General features: G+C 43.2%; 1 protein-coding gene across 1 annotated transcript in view; it reads right to left on the bottom strand.

Annotated features, from left to right (window-relative positions):
- tns1a (tensin 1a) overlaps positions 1-18,478 on the bottom strand; it is a 53,252-nt gene extending 34,774 nt beyond the window's left edge. The window contains exons 1-3 of the mRNA XM_083684941.1: positions 18,423-18,478; positions 8,771-8,809; positions 4,958-4,999 (exon numbers count right to left, since the gene is read on the bottom strand). The gene's annotated coding sequence lies outside the window, so the exon portion shown is untranslated. The remainder of the gene's footprint in view (positions 1-4,957; positions 5,000-8,770; positions 8,810-18,422) is intronic.
- Between the last annotated feature and the right edge of the window lie 2,015 nt (positions 18,479-20,493).

Genomic DNA, 20,493 nt, shown 5'->3' with positions numbered 1-20,493 from the left:
GCACTTTTTAACATATTTACCATGTCTTTTACTTGCATTCACTCCTCTGATACCAAGTACAGAATTAAGTGTTTCATCATTTGAAAAATGTAGATAAAAACATACTGGACGTACTTAAAACAGTACTTTTGCCTCGTTATCCCATCCTCTAGACTTTCTGAAAGAGTGTAAGCAAGTTGAGATGGCAAACTCACTCCTCAAGTTAAGATACCCCCACACCCTCAATCAAACTGCTAGCTTTTCAGTGGCGTAGCTGGTTAACATCAGGTGTTTCGGATGGCGGTCACGTGTGTTGGCAATACAGAGGACGCAAGATGGAGACTAATGTGAGCTTGTGAGTGAGAGAGCAATACTGTGTTGCTGCAGTGTGACGCCTGTTTCATGAGTTCCTACCTTAAACAGGTACCCAGTACTCCGCCTCCAGGAGGAGCGCAGGGAGGCCAGGCGCCTTCGGATGGAGCCACCAGTAGGCATGGTTGGATGTGACCACAGTTCAACCAGAACACGACCACAGCACCGCTCTCTACCCCTCTCCTGTTTCCCCTGTCACTCTGATGAAGGCTTCAATGCCCAAACATGTTCGTCATCAATCAAAAACAGAAACCTAGAGTCTAACTTCAATTTTCTTCCAGGAGTGGTTGAATATCTCCAATATGTTATTTGTTTGATGCACCTTAGTTGGACTGTGAAGTAGGGAACATATTTGTTCTTTTCTTTGTCGAGAGAGACAGTCCGCTTGTTAACTCCTCAAAGGTCTCAACTCACAAACAAACAAACAGGTCCCAGTTTAGTCCTTAGGGGGAATATGGAAGCCACAAGCTCGGAGGAAACCTGGCGCAGAACTGGAAAATTGCATATTTGAAGGAGATGCCATGGACATAGGCTTTTCTCTGCCTCTAATTCTTCTCTTCCTTCCCCCTCGTTTGTCTTTCCCCTCTTGTGCATTTTGCTTACTCTTTCACTCCCTCCCGCCCACTTTCTGTCTTTCCCCTCCCTGTCTTGTTATCTCTCATTATTTCCCCCCAACCTCTCTCTCCTTTTCTCTCTCTCTCTCTCTCTCTTTCCCATGCTGTGATTCTGTGTGTGTGTGCGTGTGTGTGTGTGTGTGTGTGTGTGTGTGTGTGTGTGGTCCCTCCTCCGACCATGTGGTCCTTCCTGGATTATTCTTGTCCTTTTTTTCTTCTTTCCTCCCTCCCCAAATAAAGCTGACCTGCTCCTTCTTCCTATCTGCGCAGTGTTTTCCTCTCTCCGTAGCTCGATGTGAGACTATAGACGCAGATGTACTGCAGCTTTGTGTCTATTCCTTTTCATGGTCTATTTCCTTTCTCAAGTTGCTGGACTGGTTTAAAAAAGCACCAGAGAACTACACATTCCAAAAGCCTCTAGGATCCACTGCAACACGATGGCAGTGAATGAGTTGGGTTACAATCCCTGTTAAGGTGTATAACATGCTTTGAAACTCAGTGAAAAGCACTATACTGTATAAACACAATCCCTGTTCTTATGAACACATCTTTTGTTGTTCAACATGGACACCAGCAAGGACATGGTCGACTACTGGGACAAAGATAACTCAACTCTGACATATAACAACAAGACTATTGTGTATTACTCCTGCTACTAAGCTAAACAACACTAGGTGGCGTGACAGCCTCAGAACAGCAGTCTCAGTCCCTTAGAGGTCAGACAGAGTGGGAGTACAGTGGAACAGAGCAGACAGCAGCGTGAAACCTGATTAGGGAGCCAACAGAGGAAGTGTCCTTCCTACCTTAAGAGCCAGTACAGATACTGTGGGGGATACATGGGTTTGTTTTGAATAAATGATTGATAACAGCAAAGCGACGACATCCTCTCCTCCCCTCCTCTCCCCTCCTCTCCTCTCCTCTCCCCTCCTCCCCTCCTCCTCTCCTCTCCTATCGTCATCAGCACTCCTCTCCTATACCCTTCCCCTCACCTCTCCTTCCATCCCCTCCTCCTCTCCTATACCCTTCCCCTCACCTCTCCTTCCATCCCCATCCTCCGCTCCTCTACCCCTTCCACTCTCCTCACCACCCACATCACAAGTGGCCATTTCTGCGCCAGGAGCTAAGTGTGGCATAAATCTCCCAGAGTGCACTTGGCCGACCCTGCAGGCCCACACTGACTCAATTACAGACACAGTGGGGCGCTCACACTGAAAGGCACCACGGACGTTTTCATACGGCCTAACCAAATAAACATTCCACCGCCACTTCCTCTCTCCTCACATGTGAACGCTGCTTTAAAAACCTTTATGAAGTCTTTATGAATCTTCACTATGGTCACAGGACATAGAGTATGTGCATACCTAAATACAATGTAAGTGTTAATCAGATAGATAAAGACATGTGGGTGTTAAGTATGTGGCTATTTCAGACAGCAATCTAGTAAATTATAGTGGTAAATGATGTGTAGCTAACTAAAACTAAACTAAAGCAGTGTCCAAACACAGATTCTCCTCTCTCTGTTTATATCCTGGTCCTGCCTCACAAACAAACACACACTGACACACACAGCTGCTGCAAACTTCTGGGTGAGGACAGTGTTGCATGACTCATCTCCACAGGGTAGATATGACTCACGAATTGAAGTACACTTAAAGGGAATACACCATCGGGGCGGTGTGTGTGTGTTCAATGTTTGTGTGTGTGTAGTGCTTGTTAAAATCACGCATCAGTGTGTTTGTGTTTGTCTTAGTGTGTGTGTGTGTGTGTGTGTGTGTGTGTACCTGATATAGTAATGTGTGCTCTCATAGGGGAGGCATACATGTTTTAAAGTGTGAACCCTCAAGCTTAGCTAGGACTGCAAACAGTACCACACCATCAGCCTCTTACTTCAAAGCCTCACCAGCACTGGTAGAATTCAGCAAATCACACACACTTGGCCAACATATTCAGAAGTATGTTTACTGTTTTACTGAGTAAAAAAAAAACACATTTATTGGCACACTGGTGCACAACCTCCAGAGTTTGGTAGTTTACATAAGATTTAATGATTTTTCGAGGTAAAATCCACCAATGTTGGGATCAATTCAAATTTGAATTCACTCAGTGCATGTGCACTCAGTTCTAGTGAATTGTAGAATCACACTACCCAGGCAACCCAAAAACAATATCTGTATTGCTACATCATCACTTTTGCTACCAATTTGGTAGCACTTTACATTCAACATAAGTGGGTAATAGCATGGTAAATCACCATGGTAATTACCAGTAACAAGAAAGTAAATTACCTTGTTTTTACATGGCAAGGCGGACTGTAGTTTCCACTTAATTATTTTCCATAAAAGACGCTTGTTTCAGTATTATTGTTTCCATTAGTGGAGGCTCCTATACTAAATAAATTTACGTCACCAAATACCTGATTAACATCCACTGTTTCGCAAAGAGGGTCACCCTCTAGGGTAACACCATGGTGTAGCCAAAGGACGGATATTTTCCATTCTCCTCTGGCTATATTGACTTCAATACAAAACCTAGGAGGTTCATGGTTTTCACCCAGTACCATAGACTTACACAATAATGATGACAACTTCTGGAGGACGTCCTCCAACCTATCAGAGCTCTTCCAGTATGAACTAACTAATCTTGTCCATCTAATCAACAGATCAAAGAATGAACTGAATGAACTTCTCTGACTCAACTAGAGAAGAATGCTTTTTATGTTAGCTAGCTGGCTAAGGCTATCCAACATTGTAACTCCTCCGATTCAAAAGGTAAGCTTTCTGTTTTATTAATTTATTGCTACCGAGGCCCGCTGGTGTAACTGATTTCTGTTATCGTAAACATGGATTAGAATTGTAGGTTACGCGTGTTAGTCTCTTAAATATTGTTAATATGGTGATAACGATGTAGGCTGTGTAGCGGTTACTGTAGCGATTGTGGTATGTTAAGGCTTGGCTTGTAAAGTTTGTGCCTGTCACAGCTGTTGTGAACCACCTGCTACTCAATATAAGCAAGAGAAAGGAGATGGTGGTGGACTTTAGGAGGACTAGGGTCCCCCTGTCTCCTGTTTCCATCCTGGAAGAGAACGTGGAGGTGGTCCAGAGCCTGGGGGTGCACCTGGACAATAAACTGGACTGAACTAGTAACACAGATGTCCTGTACAAGAGGGGCCAGAGCCGGCTTTATTTCCTGAGGAGGCTCAGGTCCTTTGGCGTGTGCAGGAATCTGCTGAACATCAGCACCAACGCAGTGCTGTACGCGGTGGTATGCTGGGGGGCAGCATCAATGAAGGTGACACCAAGAGGCTGAACAAGCTTATTAGGAAAGCTGGTTCTGTCCTCGGTGTCACCCTGGACACTGTGGGGGAGGTGGCCAATAGGAGGATGAGGACCAAACTCCTGGCCGTCAAGGACAATCCCTCCCATCCCCTACATGACACTGAAGCTCCTTTAGCAACAGACTATTACAACCACGTTGCACTAAGGAGCACTATATGAGATCTTTTCTGCCTGCCGTAATAAGACTGTACAACTCCTCCTACAGCTGGCTCGATCGGGGTGATCAGAGTCAGGCTGGGGGAAGTTAAATCATACTGGACTGTTCTTACTGTATATAATGTTTCAGATATCTGTTTTATTCTATTATTCTATTGTCACTTCATTTTGTTGTTGTGGTTTGTGATGTGAGCTGCTGTAATGCCTTAATTTACCCTCTGGGATCAATAAAGTACCTATTTATCTATATATATATATCTATATAGCTTCTCTGTTCAAGCATCATTCATGCAAAAATAATTACATAAAAACTACATTCAAACGTACCACGTAATAACAACAGAATTGTCTTTCTTGTCACTGGTAATTACAGGTTATTACTGGTAAGTACCATGGTTATTACCATGTTATTATCCACTTATTCTGAGCTGTAATGTAAAGTGCTACCATTGTGGTAATATCTCAACATGACAGAAGTATATACTGTAACAATAGACTTACCGGAGTTTCTACATGCTTCAATGGGAGCTGAGGAGTGGGAGGCTGGGGAGAGAGAGAAGGAAAAAGGTGAGTGGACTACTCACCCCTGAATCTATTTCTTACACTGAGTGAGTGACTGAAAGAGAAAGAAAGAGGGATAAAGAGAGAAAGAGAGAGAGAGAGAGAGAGAGAGCAGCTGTGTGGAGGTTATTTTATAGACCTCTCTTCCTGTCCACAGTTAATGATCCACCTGAGACACACTGCCATTCCATTAACCCTGAGAGGAGAACATGAGGGCCTTGGGTCTATGTGGGCGCGCACACACACGTGCACATGCACATGCACACGCACACACACAAACATACAAAAGTACAGTACTACAGTATCTGCACACAGAAATGCACACAATCATATACATAATCAAATCAGATACTCTGTTTCAATCCATCCTCTCTCCCACCACCATCAGTCTTGAAGAAGAGAGAAGTCTCTACATCAGGTGACACAAAGCCCAGTCTCAGTGCCTTGAAAAAACACGCGCACATGCACACATGCGCACACACACACACATGCGCGCGCACACACACACACACACACACACACACACACACACACACACACACACACACACACACACACACACACACACACACACACACACACACACACACACGTGATTCTTAAGATTAGGAACAACCCAGTACCAAAAAGGCATGGGAGGACAAAAATGCAGCCTACATTTAAGGCCAAGGGAGGAAGGCTAAAAATAATAATGAGCAGAGGCACTGTTTCAAAGGCCATGGGAGTCACCTTAAATAGATAACATCCACAGGAAATAAACAGAATATGTGCTTAAACAATTTGGATAGACATTAAAATGAAAAAAAAACAATTTGATTGTGTTATGAAATCGACGCACTAAATTATGACCCTGCTCTAATATGTTATAAATACAACCCTTCTTCCTTGAAGTAATTACTGATCTAACATGTTTGGATTGGACAAAGCAAGCTTTCCACTGTATGTCTTTCACCAATTAATAGACACTACTGTAGGCCAGTGGTTTATTCAAGGAAGGGAGAAAGCAAGGATGCTTTAAAAACACATTTGAACATCGTCTATTACTGTGCTGTGGACTGGGGCACCCCCTGGAGGGCAAACATAATAATTACCCTGTTGTTACTTTCTTTTATCTCTCAAGTCCTCTTACTACAGGACAGAGGACACCAAAGGGAAGGAGGGAAGGAAGGAGGCCATTGAAGGAAGGAAGGAAGCCATTGAAGACATACCCCCCCTAGCCCTTAAACCTTGGTGTTGAACTTATGACCTTGTGTGTGTATTCTTGCCACAATCCCAGGATGTTACATAGATGTGTGAAAGAAGAACTCAGGGGTCACATCTTCTGCTTTTGATCAGTCATAAGTTCAAAACCCACACTGCTGCCATCACTCTGCAGGCTTTACACAAACACTCTCGGTAGAAATGTGCTTAGTTGCCAGGTCCCCCTCAAAAAGAGATATTTGATCACTTTCATGATAAGCATGAACATTTATAAATGGTGAACATGCAATAGAAATATGATATTCCAGCATTAGGCTTTCATAAGCAGTATACACATTTCCAAGCATACACATATTTGTAATGGCTTATTCATGAAAGTTATCATCTCAATTTAATTGTTAAAGAAAAGGTTAGACATGCAGTATACTGTAGTCTTGTTTCTAATGCGTACAGTATGGTCTTAGCTCAATAACTAAATCGCATTGCTCATTTAGGTCTTTGGATATTTTTCAAGGAGAGAATAAAAATACTTTAGTCCAGAAATAACTTGAAGCATCACCTGACATTTTGGCAGTGGATAACTGTGGAGATGTTACCACAAGCAACCGTAGAACTTCACAGAGCATACAGCAATACAAATAATGACTGCATATGCATTGCACACACATATTGTATGCATCATTTCTGCCTTGTATTTTTATGGTAACATCCCACATTTTTGCTCTGTCAAAAATGAACCCTTATTATAGTGTACATGCTTTCTGAACGGGACAACTTAGAGCAGACAACCAACTCTCAATGTAGCTGCTCGAACCGACCACTGAAATTATGGTCAGCTTAACCATGGGTGAGTGAGAGAGATCTTATCATATCATCCATATGTATACACATGCCTACCATTCAAGAGGCATGTTATAATTGGATTCTTGGCCTTGAGTAATACACAGAATGTGCTTACACCAGGCTAGCCAAAACTGGGAGACCATAACCAGCTTTGGTCATTAAAATTATCTTGTCCATCTTTTAACAGCGTTTTGAGTATTAACAGTCTGTGGAAATAGCTGGCATGTTTTTCTCGATTTTCCATGGCGTGACACAGACAAGTACTGTACACAATTGTGAGAGCTTCAACTTAAAGGGGCAATCTAGTTTTATAGAGCAGGGGTCTACATGTCCTGTTATTTTACATTATAGTGAGCTGAGCCTGGCCAGTCTTGCTAAATAACAAATATATGCACGTTAAACGATCTGGATGATCCTACATCAATGCCAACAACTGAAAAAAAAGGTACTAAACTAAGTCTAAACATAGCGAACCATCCCTTTAAGAAGGTAAGTTACACCGCAGACTTAAAATTCTTAATTGTGTCAACTGGTAACGATTTAGCCTGACATTACGTTGTGTCAATTCAATCTGAAATATAGTCAACTCCAAATTGACATTTGAAGTTGAAGGAAGGTGTAACCTACAGTACTAGGTTACAGGGATTCTGGTTTCCAGGCATGATCCATGTCTTCCTGTAGAATCAGATCTAAGGGTCAGTTTACTTCTACCAATCACCTCTAGGGCTGTCTATGTACTGTCTGAGATAGGGAGGTCATGTACTCTATTAAAGGCCTCTGTGCTTCTCTGTATAATGTATGAGCAGGGTAATGGTACTGTAGAACTGTAGAAAGTGAGACCGGGGACAATTGTAACACTCTGCTTTTCTCCAATCAGTTAGAGAGATGAATCTCACTCAGTACATGCACGATTAGGTTTACTCCCTGCATGAAAACATTCAGTCAAATATCTCACCATCTGCAGGTTTTATTGGGAAAAGTAGTTTTTTGATCTACAGTATGTTTCTTTTGCTGTCTTAAGGTTTTATGAATATCAATCCTTGTGTCATTATGATCTGTTGGCTACATTTTCACGACAGTCAGAATTGTTGCCAGCTAGCTAGCATATACTGTAAGGTTTGTCATGGCTGCTAGGGTTGGGGCCAAATGTAACACAGTGTGAGATATTACACGAGATCATTGATTTAATAATAACAATGATGATAATTTCATCATTGTTGATGACTTTACAGCCTGAATGGAGCATGTTTAAGGTGCCTGCTAACTCGAGGGGAGAATGGATGTACGAGGCTGAACATAAGCTGCAGTTTGACGTTAGAGGAGACAGAAAAGTCAGTATCAACAGTGACCTGTAATGGCCCTTCGGGCTCGGTCGGCTGTTAATCGTGCCTCAGATCGTGACTTGGAGATGATGATGGCTGTCAAATAAGCTGTGGTAGTCATGAAAATGCTTCCAGATTTCCTTCTATGACTGATTTTGAAATTGTAAAATGGTATTATGCTAAAAACAGACATTTAGGAAAAGTCAGGGACGGAGGGGAAACACACACACACACACACACACACACACACACACACACACACACACACACACTTTTTCTTAGCACAGGACCTCACAGCAACTCATTCAAGTTGGATTAACTGTTTCTGATCCGTTCCTTACATTATACCATCTTATAGAGGCACCCACTGTAAATAAGAAGTACTCACCAGCTCATAGTTGGTGGGCACATGACAAATCGGGGAGGCCTGTAGAGACAGAGAGAGAGAGGAGACGATCAGGTTTGGACAAGAATCTCAAAGACATCAATCTAAAGTCATAGAGCATTACATACTGTTGAGGATTACATTCAGAGAGAGAGAGAGGGAGAGAGAAAGAGAGAGAGAGAGAAAGAAAATGCCCAAGTGGGATACTTTTCCAAACATTCTCTCTTGAATAGTATAGTATTAGGCAAGTCATCTACGATCTCACAGAAAAAGACCTCACACAAAAGAAAAGAAAGAAAAGCCACGGCTGATTTAACCAAGGCTAGATTTGAAAGCCATGAAACTAAATGAAATGTAATGTCAAAGCTAGCGTACTCACCATTCCCCCTACCAAAACAATGACTTCTTCAGGTCTCAGGAAGGTGATGTAACTGTGCAATGCTAACTTCACCATCCACTACATCAACACCCTGCCTCCAGCATTGTATGGTCATACAATTGGACTGTCACAATAGGCCACATCATGGATAACTTCAAGGATACTGAATGACATGTGACCACACAGTATGTGTACAGTACCAATGCTGGTAGCAGATACCACGCACGCACGCACACACACACACACGCACACACACACACACACACACACACACACCAAAGTCAGGGGGAGATTATAATGTCAGTGAGTAGACCGGAGATTCATTGGTTTAGCTTTCACTGCCTCCAGGTCTTAATGAAGCCTCAGTCTGGAATAATAGGATTAGAGAGTCTTCACTGCCGCAGAAAAAAACAACAAATCCAACCATTCCACACCGACCACGTACAAAGTATTAACAGAACAGAGAGGAGAGATAGAGGGACGGAGAAAGAGAAGAAGAAATCACAGAATCCTCTTCTATTGATGTTTTGCTGTCATTCACATTTAAGAATGGAGTTGATACTCCAAAATCCCAGATATGTGTGTGCAAGGTTCCAATCCAGTGTTCAGTCAGTTGTGGCTGCTCTCTGGGGTGTGCTCAATCCAATTAGCGTTAGTGATGTTCATGCAGCATCTTAGTGTCTACAAACCTCATAATCTGCGAACTCAAAGTATCTACAGTGTCTGTGAGGGTATCAGAAGCCAAAACCATTCTGCAACACAGATCCACATCACGGTAGAGCTGCACCTGCTTGCTCCTCACAGTTTCCCACAAAGCGTTTTATATTGAATTCTGCATGGCGCCTCCCCTTGAGAAACAACAGAGCAGTCATATCAGTATGGTCTGTGTTGCATCCGAAACAATGTAATTACCACTCCATGTTGTTGTTTCCTGTCTGCTTGTTGCCAGTACATCATTCGCATCAACACCTGCCAAACCATGGCAAAAATACAGACTGAGGATGGAATAATATATGTTTATAATATATGCCATATAATAGCTGCTGCTTTTATGCAAAGTGACGCACAGTGCAGTGTGTACAGTTTTTGTATATGTTTTTTAAAGGTCCCAGCGGAAAACAAACCAACATCCTTAGCAGTACTAGTGCCATGCTCTACCAACTGAGCCACAGAGGACCACATATTTGCAAAGCTAAAATAGATTGATATTTATATCAGCTTCAGATAACTGGTAACTCATTGTGTCGCATAACTCAGTTAATATTAAATTAGTTCATGACGTAGACTAGACGGCATATCTGTGCACCATTGGATAACACAGACGTCAAACAACCCAGTTATGGATCTTAATATGGTCAATATTGAATTTCTGATCATAATGCATGGTTATATAATTTTTGTCTTCTCTATTTCTGTCTCTTCATCCCAAAACCCAGAACATTCCTTTTCAATTAAGTCAACAGGATGTTTTTTTTAAGATCAAAGCATGAACAAAAAGTGTGATGGGCTGTGCGTGCGTGCGTGCGTGCGTGCGTGCGTGCGTGTGTGCGTGTGTGTGTGTGTGTGTGTGTGCGTGTGTGCGTGTGAACCATGCCTGCCTAAGTGTGTGTGTGACTAGCAGCGGATGTTTACAAGCTGTAGGGTGACAACACATTATCAGTGGACAGCAGACACACAGAGGAAGGAACCCAATGTAATTAGTTGCTATTGAGACAAATCCCTCATTGATGCAGTACTGCTATCATCATCAGAGAAGTCGAACGGCTAGATTCAGATATGTGAGTACAGTATCACAAGTTGTTTTTTGTTTTTGTTATTTTTCTGCACGGATTGTAAACAAAGAGAAAATGACTCCAGTAGTACAGGCTGTACAGTACAATAGTAACAAATTTTTTGATGATCATTCTTGTTTTATTCGTGTATGTTAACATGCTCATTCTAGTTTCATGAAATTCAGTAAGTTGCTCAATGCCGTCTTTCTGTTCTAACTGTCCCCCCTCCCTTTGACACCTCTTTGTGACCTCAGCATCGCTTTGGAAAATACCTCAAGGAGAGTTGATCTCACTGTCGTTTTAGAGAGAGAGAGAGAGAGAGACAGACAGACAGACAGACAGACCCAGACAAACATGGGAGACTGTTTTGGCTACAGAATTCACTGAGTGCGTCCTTAGCCCTCCGCTAAGCCCTGGCTAACTCCACAGGCTTGCTGTGTTAGCAGCAGTAGCAAAGAGCTGACCCCACTTCTCAGACCCTCATAGCGAGACAAACCATCAACTCTGTATAATATGATGTATTAAGACAGAGGGTGTCTGGATGTCACACTTTAGACAAACGGTGACTGACATTCGAACAAATGTATTACATTTAAGTGACAAAGCTTTTCCTTTGTTGGCCATCATGAAAATGTTATTTTACCATTCCACATGGGAGTTGTGTTAAAGAGGTGCTACGTAATCGCAACCCTGATTTCCTAGTAAGCTCAATGCCTCTTGTAATGTCTGCCTTGCCTGACCTTAAGCACCAATGGGGTCAAATCCGAAGAAAATAAGTTTTCTGCCGAGAAGTGTGACTTTTTGTTTTTTTAAATTTCTATAGCAACAGAGAGAGTGTGTAACAAACTGTTGTAGGTTGATGTTTATTTGGCTAAGCCCAGATTAATCTAACTCTGCACATCCCAGTGAATCCACATACTGTACATCCTGTCACAACAATAGGAGTGAATGGTGGAAAGGCTTAGTTTAAGCTCAGATTCTGTGTAGGAAGTCTACCCACATACAGTACACGGATAACTGAGACAGTCCCTCGACACATATTTCTGTCTGACTTCCTAGATCTTAAGAAGTGTGTGTGTGTGTGTGTGTGTGTGTGTACATACAGTATATGCCTGTCTCCATCTTTGACGGTGTGTGTGTGCCTGTGTTGGGGTGTATGTGCATGCACTCCTCTGTGTGTGATATTAGGGGTCGGCCCAGGGCTGTCCCTCATGCCTGTGCGAGTCATTTCATGTGCACTTTTTACAGTGTGTACCTGGGGCCCTGACTGACACAGATAGATCACTCTGAGGGCCTCAGGCCTGTCAGTCTTATAGGAGTCTGCTGACAAAGCAAACACTGTTTAGTAGTGCTTCAGCCTCTTAGCCATTCCACTGAAGCAGAGGTGGCGTCCTTTCTGCTAATCACATGCTCAGTCCTGTTACAGGGATAGCTCATCCGAATTACACATTTAGTCCACTTGTCCCATTCACTCCCATTGGATTTGGGTTAGCAGTGGCTAAACTTAGCTCTGGTCAGCAATGTCTAATTGAAATAATTCAAAACAATCTTGCTTGTGGAACATAAGGTACCGTCTAACTAATTTTGTAATTTGGGTGAACTATCCCTTTAAGGAACACAGACTGTAAAACAGGTAGATAGACATTAAGGCAGACAGGCAGATAGAAAGACAGACAGATATACACAGATACAGACAAAAAACAGTATAGAGAGAGACAGACAGACAAAGACACACAGTAGCAAAACATAAAACACAAATCAGTGAACACAGACAGACAGACAGACAGACAGGCAGACAGGCAGATTGACAGACACAAACATTTACACCTTAATAAAACTCTCTCATGTCATTCCCCAATCTCCCCCTCATACCGTACCATGCTCTGACCACATCACTGAGGAACTGATTCAACCATACCAAACCAAAGCCATCCATATAAGGCAGGTGTAGTTGAAGACTGGACTAATATGGACTATATTTACTGGGTTTAGACCAGGTCAGAGGAGCTGGAAGACAGATGAAAGCTGCTTCAAAAGGTAGGGTACTACCCGCATTCTCTAACAAAGACGGGTCAGATCTACACGAACGCCAACTTTGTTTCACTGGAGATAAAATAAATAAATAAAAATATATATATATATATATCTTTATCTCACTGCTTTCTTCTGTTCTAGATCCAAAGCCTGTAAAATGATCATATTCTATTTGTATTAGAGCTTTATTTATTCAGGCAAATCAGATAAGAACACATAAGACATTTTAACATTAACAATCTCATTTAACCAGTCTCTGTGTTACTACACCAACCCACACTCAATATATAAACCATGCAAAGCTTACAATAGAGACCACAATAGAGACCACAATAGAGACCACAATAGAGACCACAAGAGAGACCACAATAGAGACCACAATAGAGACCACAATAGAGACCACAATAGAGACCACAAGAGAGACCACAATAGTGGTACAATAGTACCACAAGCTCTTTCCATCAGAGGAGGGGATGGGGTCAGTGACTGCGACAAGGGGTTAATCCGGTCACGAGGGATTAAGATTAAGCCCCTTAGCCAGCCACCCAGGATGCCTCAGAATCCCGCCCCTGCAAACATGCCAAACCTGGGACTAGTAGAGCAAGGCAGTACTGGAGAGCTCCGCGGAGATCTGAGTTGTGTCTCAATAGTCTACTACTAACCCTAACCCTAACGGTTTAAAAAAACCATTCAAATTATTATTATCATCATCCACATCATCACCCTCATCTGCTTTCTATACTTGATTGTCACTAGGCGAAACCAAGCTCGGGTTCCCAGATAGTTGTGAAAAAAAAAATGAATGAATTCCCGCCACTCTCCCACGCGTCATTTTAAACAGGTTGAAACAAGTAGCCCTCCTGCACAATGTATTCCAAGAAACGTTTAGTCCCATATAAAACTGTGCTAAGAGAGAGCAATACGCTGATGATGGTCGTGAAACAGAAACACATCTGTTTTTTAATGTTCTACTCTGCACTGCGCATCTCTGTTTTGCAAATCTCTGAATGAAATTATTCACAAATCTCTGCAAAAACAATCTCAGCATTTATTTGTATTTTTATGATGTTTGATGCCTGTATCCTGTGGTGAACACGTAACTGCTTTTTTTAAAGATGAGACCTTTCACTGCCGAATCAAGTAGCATGCAGTGTCTACAAAAACGGAGACACAAAAGATTCAATTTGAAAAGGTTAGGGTTAGGGTTAGGGTTAGGGTTAGGGTTAGGGTTAGGAAGCCAGTGTGAAGCCAGGTAAAGCGCAACCCCAGTGTCTAGCGGCAACTTCTACTCTTATCAGATGAGTATGGGTGGGTGTCAGGGACACTATCAACTCCATTAAAGGGTATAAAACTGCCAAACAACTTCAAAGGAGAAGAAGAGGAAGAAGAAGAAGAAGAAGAAGCAAAAATATAACATTGCTGATCGAACCACGTTTGGCATTCTTGTAGCTCTTGCCTGCCCACACAAGAGCTACTACAGAAATAATGGCAGTTTGCCTAAGAAAGTAAATACTTCACTTTCAAAGACGCCAAATAAGGACATCAACTGGAACAGCACTTTGGACGGATTTATAGATAGACTAGGTTGCTATTTGATTTGGATGGCTAATAAATCTGTAGCGTACTGCGATAAAGAGTGCATGTTCAAACCTGTTTTGCCATTTCGGCACGACATTGAGTTGTGTAATGTTCTGCATTCTATTTAGTATACAGTAAGTGTATCGCTGGCAGAGTACTGCTAGGTTTGTGTCATGTGCAGTAAATGGTAAAATAATACCTGGCCTGGATCAAAACAAATGACAAATGACAAAGGGAGCATAGCCAGAGGAGATCAAACAAGTGTGTTTCTAACCCGACGACGGGTTCCCGGGCAACTGCGTCCATTTCCATTGACTTCCATCAACACAATCTGACACTAGCCAAACACCAACAGTGCCAGCAAGTTTTTCCATGTCATAAACAATCGTCTGCAACACCAGATTCTCGCGGCGAGACTTTGGGTGAGCCAGCGACCTTCTCGCTTTTCCCGTTGCTTTACGGGCCCTGCTTAGAAAAACAGCCTCCAGCACTTTTGGTGCTGCTGGAATTATATATCAACACTATCAACAGCATCAACAAAGAGTGCCTGGCCTCCTTCCATTGGGGCCCACAATGTAAATCACAGAGATGGATAGTTAAGCATAAACTCATTTCTAACACAAGAGGAAGCTGACAAGAACCGCCTGGGAGGCAGGTCCCCTGCTACGTGTATGTGTGTGTGTGTGTGTGTGTGTGTGTGTGTGTGTGTGTGTGTGTGTGTGTGGGGGGGGTGGGGGGGGGGTGGGGTGTTAGTTTAACCATCATGAATGGACAGTGGAATGTTCACACATAGCATAAATAATGTTAATGTAGGTTACACTGTCTCATAATTTACTAAAACATACAGTACACACACATACCTCAAGACAGGATGTCCCAATATGAGCTAATTTACCATTTCCTAACTGGTGGGATACAAACAGAGAGAGATATCACAGTTAACAGCGGACTCCAGCAAAACCTAACTAAAACCACATCAGAGTTGGACTGACAGTGAATCAATACTGGAATAGCACTAAGAGAATGCTCCCAAGCCCCACATACAGAACTCTGGTTAAGCTCATCCATTGGTCGAAAACAACAGTAGAATGTCATTGGAGAACTGATAGAGAGCAATTAATATTGCTCTGCCATTACCAAGGGAGCTTCACACAGCAGTGTGGGAATGCAAGAACCATGAATCATTGTGTAACTAGCTATTTGACCATGGTTTAATTGTGGTGAGCGGTGAGCGGGCTATGGCTAGCGTTTCATCCCTTGTATGGCTATAACCAAACCACTACCATACCTTCATAAGCACTAAATATCAGCCTCGGCGGGGAAACTGATGAATATCATATGTGCAATTGTGGCTAGCTTTGGACGTAGGTTGAAAACCTCTGGTTTTAAAGCCAATTCTGAGTTCCATGCATGATCACAGGAACACATTACATCGCAGGGTACTTGTTGGACAGCTTTAAAGCAGGCATGTTTTGGTCATCACTGGAACGGGTGAGTTAGTTGAACTAGGACGGCCTATAGGAGAGCTATGGACTGTGTTCAGGTGTGGTTCAGAGTTCCTCCAAAGTTCATATTTGAATTCAAAGTGACCACAGGATGTTTTTCATTCGCTTGCCCGCTAATAGCCCCATTAACCAAAGACAAGAGCACTTGGGTTACCCTCTGATGAGGCCATGCCAATGTCAGCGACAAACACAGTGTCCAGACACAGACATACACTTGGATCTAAATATGTGTGTACTGGTCTACCTTTCCAAATGTTCCCACTGTAAACAACATTTGCAGTTGATACCTTCCGACTCAAACATGTTCCTTCTGCGTGACTAATCATTTTTTATCCAGCAAATCAGGGACCAATGTCCGATCTCATGTGGACCTCTCTGATGCTCTCCCTCCCTGCTCTTTCTCTCATTTGGCTAGAGAGCAGAAACAAGCCAGCAGGCAGGCCTCATCTCCCTCTAATTCACTGTGAACCGCCCCTCAAATTACACTCATCCTCTCGTGAATGGCCACCACCGCACACAGAAATGCCATACTGTACACCCTCCTCACGCTGGTAAAAGCTACACTTTAGAACACATACTTAGGAGACCAACTTAGCTGTAAGGAAAGCTCAACAATGGACAGCATATGTCTGTCTTATTCCTCAAACAGTTACATTTTACGCAGCTTTAGAGTGGAATCATTAGTGGTACTCTGGTGGGAATAAATAAGCCAACTTGTCTTGTTTTCAGTGTGACATTTCACATCTTACACGGCATTCCGTGCTATGTAAGTGTCACAGCGTGAAACACTTAATTTATTAAGAAAGAAAAAGAGACTATTCACACGAAAATGTCGGCTAAGAGGATGATTTCATCAGGAAAGAGGCTGGCTGCTGTTGAGTTGATACAGCCTTGTGCACAGTCTTGGCTCAGCAAATACCTTTGCCTCTTTAATGTTTCATTTAACACTCATTACTGGTCCCAAAAGCTGTTCCTAACTCATCGTTCTTCTACCTCCTCCAGGAGGGTTTGGTGGGGTTCCAATGCCTCGAGGCAAAAGATGAGGGGTTACAGAGTTGGCCCACGGGAATGTGGGATGTTAAGAGAGGAATTTGGAAGAGAGGAGGAGAAATCGTTCTGGAGGGACGGATCTATCTGGAGAGCAGCCAGTCTATGGCCGTTATTCGCACAAAACATCTTAATGTTGAAGGGAAGATGTGGTGGAAAGCATTGATTTAGGGCACTTTTGGCCATTGAAGAGGTTTTTCCGGAGGTAAGGAAAGCGGTGGGGGATATGAGATGAGATGATGAGAAAGGTTTGAGAGCTGTTCTACCATCTCAGTTGAAAGTGTCAGGAGGACAGGGTAAAACAAATTTAATGACCCTACAACTAATATTTAATAACTTATATATTATACAGTATATTCTATGATTTTCTATGAGTTCTTCAGTCTCTCAAATTGGTTAAATGTGTAAGACTTCCCACTTGTTTTCACTGAGAAAAAAAGAGAAGACAAAGTAGCCCACGACTCTTTGACCTCTAACTTATAACCACCTTCGAAAGTGGTAGCCTAAGGTCAGAGGTGAGTGAGGGTGCCTATCAATCTACATCCTCTCTTAGGGAAACAAGTGAAGGGGGTGAGATAGAAAAGGTAAGAGGGAAAGAAAGGCTAAATCATTTAAAGTAGAGCAGACTATATTGCTATCTGTCTGGCACGCACGCATGCACGCATGCACGCACACATGTATGCAAGCACGCACACACACCCAACCGCCAGGTTGACCTATTGTCCTAGTTTTTGCTGTAGACTTGTCTGTCCCGTCAGATGCATTAGTTATAGTAAAAGACAAACGTGTGTGTGTGTGTGTGTGTGCACGCATGCGTGCGTGCGTGTGTTTGGCCATAGAGTCATCCAGCCCAAATCTGTAGTCACAAATCACTACTGCTCAGGACATGAAAGTCAAAAAGCAACTCAAATGAACCCTCCAAATTCCCAGAGGAGCCACTTTGCCAGGTCAACAGCGTAACACATGGGAACCATGTACAAAGCACTGCTGCGCACTCAGTACTTGTTCTTCATTGATATATTGTATGTCTACGAAGTTGAAAGAGTTTATTTAGATTATTAGTTTGTCTTTATATGTATTGACTTATGTCAAACATCATTCACTCACTCACAAACCTAATACAGTGCATGCAATATTAATGCAACCAAGACATCTGATCATAGTCATTACAATGTAAAACGTCTTTTAGTTTGGTTAAATGAAGAGAAGAATAAACTATTTTTATTGATATTGACATCAAATACTAGCTGAGAAGGAGCTTTCGGCACAACAAGCCAAAGGGGACCACATCATCAGCCAATCAATACAACTAGGGCTGACAGTCCAGCCAGCTCTCTTACCTGTTCAATGGAAGCCTTCGTTTTCACTTTCTCTCTCTCCTTCCCTCGCTCTCTTCTCTGCGTATTCAGTCTACCTCCAAACACAGGACAGCAGAGAGAGAGAGAGAGAGAGAGAGAGAACGCCAAATAGAGACACTCTCCTCCGTTCGTTCCCCCCCTCCGTTCAAAACAACAGGATTAATCCCAAACGCGTGCCAGAGAGCCAGTAAAGTCGAGTGTGTGTGTGTGTGTGTGTGTGTGTGTGTGTGTGTGTCTCTTGACTTCTCCAGGACCCACACTTAATACCGCTGGCTTTTGTTCTTCTGTCTGCAGCCAAGGCATTTAAAAAGCACTATATAAGGCCAAGAGACGGTCTTGCAGCTTCTATCAATCCAAGTGCCCAAAACGAGAGAGGAAAAACTAGGAGGTCTGGATGCAGACTGGGACTATATCTCCCGCTGTACCTTTCCCTCGTTCCTTGCTTTTACTTACTCTCTCTCTCTCTCTCTCTCTCTTTCTCACTCTCTCACTCCCTCCTTTGACTTTCCCTCCCTTGCTCCCTCTTGTTCTCCCTCTCCCTGTGTTGACGTGCACACACACTTAAGAGAGGAAGAGAGAGCTGTGCCAAGAGTATGTAAAGCAGGAATTCCTTAAGGGGAGTGGTGGAGGATGTGTGTGTGTGTGTGTGTGTGTGTGTGTTTATGTGTGTCTGTGTGTGTGTGTTTGTGTGTACAGTATGAACTGTAGGCTTGGAATGTGATTGACAGAACCTCAAATCCTTTCTTCTCGCTCTACTTTTTGCTTGTTGTTCTGTTTCTCATCAAGTCTCTTTCTCTCTCTCTTTCCACTCTCTCCCTCTCTAGAATTGCTCTCACTGTTCTTCCCCCCACCCTCTCTATATCTCCCTCTCATTCTCTCTCATCATGTTCTTAAGCCTCCAGGTTAAACATGAGTTGACAGGCTCCCTGCAAGCCACACTTCCACCCATGGCCATGCTCTACCTGCAGGGCAGACTCACATGCATGCTTCTACACAACAGAAAGCACAATCAATATGGAGAACAGTAGGTTTTGGTTGAAAGACAGCCATAAAGTGATGGGTACAAAGTCAGCTCGACGGAAGTTGATAGAAAATAATAAGCAGGGAGCAAGTCTATAACTCAATAGGCTGAGGAGTTGTTTTGGGCAATGGCTCTCAAACTAGTATGTAGCACTATTTTGTGACATACTGTACCTCAATTTCTTCCAAATTCGTGTGACGCACCACGTAAAACAAAACTAATGTTTCTACCAGGACCCAGTCTTAAGCGGGCTGTGACTGGCTAATGTGTCCAGACCTACTATTTGGGAAACAGTGGTTTAGGGTACGTGCTCTCCTGCGGGAGGTCTCTTGCACTCTGGGTGAACTTAGTGGTTGCCCTCCAGATGAGCTTCCAAGTAGATTGTACCATCAGTCATCACCCCATACCCGGCTATCAACGCTGCCATACCGTCTGTCTGCCACTAAAATCCATCTCTAGTATATCTATACCGGTGAAGGGCGTTGCTATGGCTACACTCTGTGCTGGCCCTTTGAAGTGGCGTGTTTGTACCAGGAAAACAGAGTAGCCTCTGTAGAGGAGAGGGCTGAATCTCATGCGCCCTCTCGCCCTCGCTCCCTCTCAGTCTCTCTCTCTCTCTCTCTCTCTCTCTCTCTCTCTCATTATCTTAAACTCTCTCTTTTGCTCTCTCTCCCTCCCTCCTCCCTCTCTCTCTTCTCTCTCATTTCTTTCCTTACCTCTCTAGCCCTCTCTTTCCTCTCTCTGTCTCTCTGGTGTTAAAGGCCTTGGTGGTGTTTGTCTTCTGTGAGTTTGTGAACTCATGCTGGCTGGATAAGGGGCCAACTGTACACACAGACCTGTAGTGCCTCTGTACAGCCCCTGGATACTACACAAACCACCGAGTTACTCAGTGTGTAGGCCTTCCAGCCCAGAACTAACACACCTTGTCATGACTGGATTACGTAGGCTGGACTATGAACTAATCGTAGACTTCAGGCTGAGCCAACTGTGATTGAATCAGGTGTGCGCTGGGCTGGGACGAATACCTGCACA

The sequence above is a fragment of the Argentina silus genome, assembly GCF_951799395.1.
Source record: "Argentina silus genome assembly, chromosome: 14".
NCBI lineage: Eukaryota > Metazoa > Chordata > Actinopteri > Argentiniformes > Argentinidae > Argentina > Argentina silus.
Note: the sequence above shows the minus strand (reverse complement) of the source record. Positions and strands in the feature narration are given on the sequence as shown.